General features: G+C 43.2%; 1 pseudogene; it reads left to right on the top strand.

The window, feature by feature from the left end:
• Nucleotides 1–214: 214 nt before the first annotated feature.
• On the top strand, nucleotides 215–3,448 carry LOC114702203 (annotated as a pseudogene).
• Nucleotides 3,449–5,142: the final 1,694 nt, after the last annotated feature.

The following is a 5,142-nucleotide window of genomic DNA, read 5'->3' on the forward strand; positions in this document are numbered from 1 at the left end:
TGATAGTTTCTAAAAAGGGGTTTTGAGGTGTGGTTTTAGAAATGATGACAGACAAGGCAAGAAAGGATGGAAGAGGAGCAGGGTGGCAGCTTGGAAAATAGCCTGTGAAATATTGCCCCCTAAAAAGCATGTTATGAGTCCCTAGGTTCAGGCAACCTGCCTCCTCAGAAGAAAAGCCAGACTGCCTGAGATCTCTGGCGTAGGGCACCCCAACATGGGGCAGGGGGGGTGAGAGCACTTTACATGTTTCTGACCCTCAGCAACCCCAGGAGAAAGGGCCCTGGCACTCCTGAAGCAACTGGAGGAGAGCTAAGGTTTCTGGGAATGAGCCAAGAGTCCCGACAGAGAGATGAGCCTTATTTATCACCTGAACTCAGTCTTGAGAGGGATCCTGTTATAGAATATTAAAGATGTGTTACATTTATTTATGCTGTGGAACATTTGCTTAATGATGCAAAGATGTGTTACTACTCTGTCCTCGTCCCCCACCCTCCTCCCTTCTCACCTGTGTCTCATAAACCTGGATATCACAAGGCATTGCCGAAGTCAACGGTGCTTTAATCCATGTCCATAAAGGAGCTGGCAGGGGAGGTTGAGGCCCACTCGGGAACCAGACTGCTCGGGATGAAGCCCTGACTCAGCACCGCGGGTCAGCCAGTTCACTTCTTTGTGCCCCAGTTTTCTCTCCTGGAAAAATGGAGCTGATAATAGAACTTCACAGGAGAGTTGTGATTAAGTGACATATTATAGCTAGCTGTTTGTGACGTGTGTGTGTGTGTGTGTGTGTATGTGTGTGTGTTGTATACATTTGTGTTTATGGAGTTATGGAGAGGACAGAAGAGGGAGTTGGATTGCCTGGAACAACCACTGCAGTCAGTTGTGAGTACCTGGAGTGGGCGTTGGGAACAGAACTTAAGTCCTTTACAAGGATTGCTGAGCTCCATCTCTACTTTCTTTCCTTTTGGTGTTGATGCTTGTTAGTCTTTTAGTTAGTTAGTATCTTAGTTAGGGTTTCTATTGCTGTGAAGAGACACCATGACCACAGCAACTTTTTTGTTTGTTTGTTTGTTTTTCAAGACTACAAGAGTTTCTCTGTGTAGTTTTGGTGCCTGTCCCGGATCTCACTCTGCAGACCAGGCTGGCCTCGAACTCACAGAGATCCGCCTGGCTCTGCCTCCTGAGTGCTGGGATTAAAGGCATGAGCCACTACCGCCTGGCCACAGCAACTCTTATAAAAGAGAACATTTAATGGGGTGACTTACAGTTCAGAGGGTTAGTCCATTATCATCATGATGGGCCATGGTGGCATGCAGGCAGACATGGTGCTGGAACTGAGAGCCCTACATCTTGATCAGTAGGCAACAAGAAGTGAACTGAGACACTGGGCATGGCTTGATCTTATATGAGACCCCAAAGCCTGCCTCCAACAAGACATACTTCCTCCAACAAGACCACATCTACTTCAACAAAGCCACACCCAAGTAGTGCCATTCCCTATGAGCTTATGGGGCCAATTATATTTAAACTACCACAGTTAGTTAGTTTGTTTGTTTTGAGACAGGGTCTCTATATAGCCCTGGCTATACTGAAACTCACTGTGTAGCCCAGGCTAGCTTCAAACTCAGAGCTCCATCTGCTGCCAATTCCCCCGTGCTGAGACTAAAGGTGTGCGCCACCACACCTGGTTCCACTTTCTCTTTTGAGACAGGATCTCACACCAAACCTGGAGCTTGCCATTTTGGCTCAACTGGAGGTCCAGGAAGCCACCAGAATCCTCCTGTCTCTGCCCCCACATTCCACCACTGGAGTTATAAGCACATGTCACCATGCCTCCTCCAACATGAGTGCTGAGGTTCGAATTCAGATCCTCATACTTCACTGGGAAAGCTGTTTCTATGTACTCCAAACAGAGCAGGCAAGGATAGGGGGAAGGAAAGAACTGAGTCCACAAAGCTGTTTTCTCTCTCTCTCTCTCTCTCTCTCTCTCTCTCTCTCTCTCTCTCTCTCTCTCTCTCTCACACACACACACACACACACACACACACACACACACACACAAAAAAAAAAAAAAAAAAAAAAGTTGGTATGGTCTTTGCTCTAGCAGTTATAAAAAACAAACCAAGAAATGGATGATCTCTCAACGATCTGTTAAGACTGTCCCATTTTAACCGTCTAGTGAAAGATTTGCCACTCTTGACCAAATACATTACAGAAGCCTGGAAAGAAGTCCACAAACTGTATGAAGAGAAAGTACTTTCAGTGGAGACAGAAAAATTATTAAAGGGCCTGGAAGCTGTAGGAAAATGGAAAGATGAGCTGGAAGTCATTGGTCTAACAGAGAAACGTGGGTTACTTAGCAACATCTAACAAATCACTTCAGGTCTGAAGAAACGTGGATGGCATTGTTATAAGGAATGCCTCTGACTGCTTGACTGAGGAATCTGGGAAAGATGAAAGCTACATTGGTGCTTGAACCAGGGAGTTCTGAAATATCTTTAGCATTTGAAACACAGGGCAATGAAAAAGCAGGGTGTGGTAGCATGCTTGTAATCCCAATGCTGGGACATGGAGACAGGCGGACCCCTGGAGATCGCTGACCAGGCAGCCAAGTCTACATGTAGGGTGAGCTCCAGGCTAAAAAACAAAAAACAAACAAACAAACAAAAAATGACTGGACAGTGCCTGAGAAATGATAGTGTCCTCTGGTCTCTACAAATGTGCGTTCCCACACCAGCCCTGAATGTACATACATACAAGCCCTTATGTGTGCATACACACACACACACAATGACATTTTTTAAAGGCTTGTAACATACATATCTATTTCATATTTTAATGCATCAGAAGCTAGTAAAACAGGTCAGGGGTTCAGAAGAAAATTTAAGAGGTGCCCTGATGAATTATGAAATTATGAAAGTTTTAGATGCTCTCTATAAAAATATGTAAGACTGAGCCAGCTGGAGCGCATTTCTGGCTGTTGACAGCAGGGCTTCCGTGAGCCGGAGGTCTGAGTAGTGAGTGTATGAGAGGCCAGTGCGGCTGCTGCAGCCGTGTGCTCCGTGGTCACATGAACAGAAAATGATCCTTAGGTTGTTGCTTTTCTCAGATGAACTAGTACCACTCCCTGTGACTAGGTGTGACCTTAAGACAGGCTTTAAGGGCCATGAGTCAAATCCCAGCAGGTGGAACTGATTCCTCCCTCCAACGACCTGGGCTCAGAAGACAAACAGCTGCTCGTGTGTCCATCGTGACACTGGTGAGAACTTTGTTGGAGAAGTGTGACCTGCGTTGTTCTCGGGGAATTTATTGAAAGAAAATAGATATTCCAGCTGACTTGTTTTTCACTGTTTCTGACCCAGATGATATGAGCATGTTGTGCATGTGTGGCTTTGATACTGGAACTCTGGGTATAACGAGAAATTTCACATCACATGTGATGTTCCCATAACATCTGCATGACCTAAGAGGTGCACAGTCCTCAATGTTCCCACTCAGGACACGCAGCAACGTCCCAGCTCACTGTGATCTGATGAGAGATGATGGTACATACAGTGTGTGCATAATTAAAACATAAAAAGACAGGGAGACAGGAGAGGGAGAGGAAGGGGACCCAAAGTCATGTGTACTAAGCTGGCTCTTGAGAGCTACTTCTTCTGCCTAGCAGACAGCATCTTCCTAATGGACGCTGTAAAATACCCAATAATTTTGCTCTGGTGAATGGGACATTTGTGCTTGAAAGAGGTGAGATCCAAAAGTGTGAGTAATCCCACATCATGCCACCCACCCATCTGTTTAAATTTGTTTAAATGATTTCATTGGAAAAGGATAGTTTTTAAAATATCTGGATACCCCCAACTACACCAGACACATAATCTTCATGGAATATGAAACTCATACATAAGCATCTACATTAAGAGGGCTAAGAAAAAATAAAACATCGGGCTGGAGAGATAGCTCAGTGGTTAAGAGCACTGGTTGCTCTTCCAGAGGTCCTGAATTCAATTCCCAGCAACCATGTGGTGGCTCAGAACCATTACAATGGGATCTGATGCCCTCTTCTGTCATGAAGATGTACAGGAAGACAGAACACTCACACACAAATAAAGAAAGAAAGAAAGAAAGAAAGAAAGAAAGAAAGAAAAGAAGGAAGGAAGGAAAGAAGGAAAGAAAGAAAGAAAGAAAGAAAGAAAGAAAGAAAGAAAGAAAGACATGGTTTCTCTGTGTAGCCCTGGCTGTCCTAGAACTTTTTATGTAGACTCAGAGATCCACCTGCCTCTACCTTCTGAGTGCTGGTATCAAAGGCGTGCACTACTAAATAATGTGCTTCTTATTTGATCAAAAAGATATTTTGCTTCTGGTGTTTTATTTGTACTTATAGAGTTTGCTCCCATAGCCAAAATGTGGTGGAAGCCCCCAGGAAAAAAATTCCAGTGAGGTATTTTGTTCTTTTTCATTGTATTTTACAGCGATGACTAGGCACGGGACTTGACGATGGTTATTTCTTTTCTGTATAGCAACATAGCTTCCTGTAGTCCTGTCTTTTCTCACACTCAGAACTGGCAATAACTTTAAAGGTTTTAAGCATTCATAACCCAATCCATAATCTTGAAAGTATAGTAGTTAAAAAGCTCAATTGTTTAAAAAAAAACAAATTTGTGTATATAATCTCATTGCATATGAAAACACTAAAATCAAAAAGCTCCAAGGGAAGACAACAGTTACTTGAAACTTAGAATAAAAAAATTGAAACTGACATTGCCTGGCATGTGGGTACATGGGTAATCCCAGCACTCAGGAGGCAGAGGCAGGTGGATCTCTGTGAGTTCAAGGCCAGCCTGGTCTACATAGTGAGTTCCAGAACAGCCAGGACTGCATAGTAAGACCCTGTGTTAAAAATAAATAAATAAAAGAGTTTCTTTTATGCTGAAATCGAAACCTTTCATAATGAAAACAAATGTGTTTTTCTAAAACAAATATGTGTAAGTTTTTATCACTGTGTAAATGAGCCACAAAAATGACAAGAAATATTTGAGGAATGTTGAGTTGACACTACATTCTGAGGCACTTTTCAGTTTATAAGACACTCCTTAGAATTTCATGTTAATACTGAGTTGACATAAGAGTTGGTTAATTTACTTAACC

This window comes from Peromyscus leucopus, chromosome 8b, assembly GCF_004664715.2.
Source record: "Peromyscus leucopus breed LL Stock chromosome 8b, UCI_PerLeu_2.1, whole genome shotgun sequence".
Classification (NCBI taxonomy): Eukaryota; Metazoa; Chordata; class Mammalia; order Rodentia; family Cricetidae; genus Peromyscus; species Peromyscus leucopus.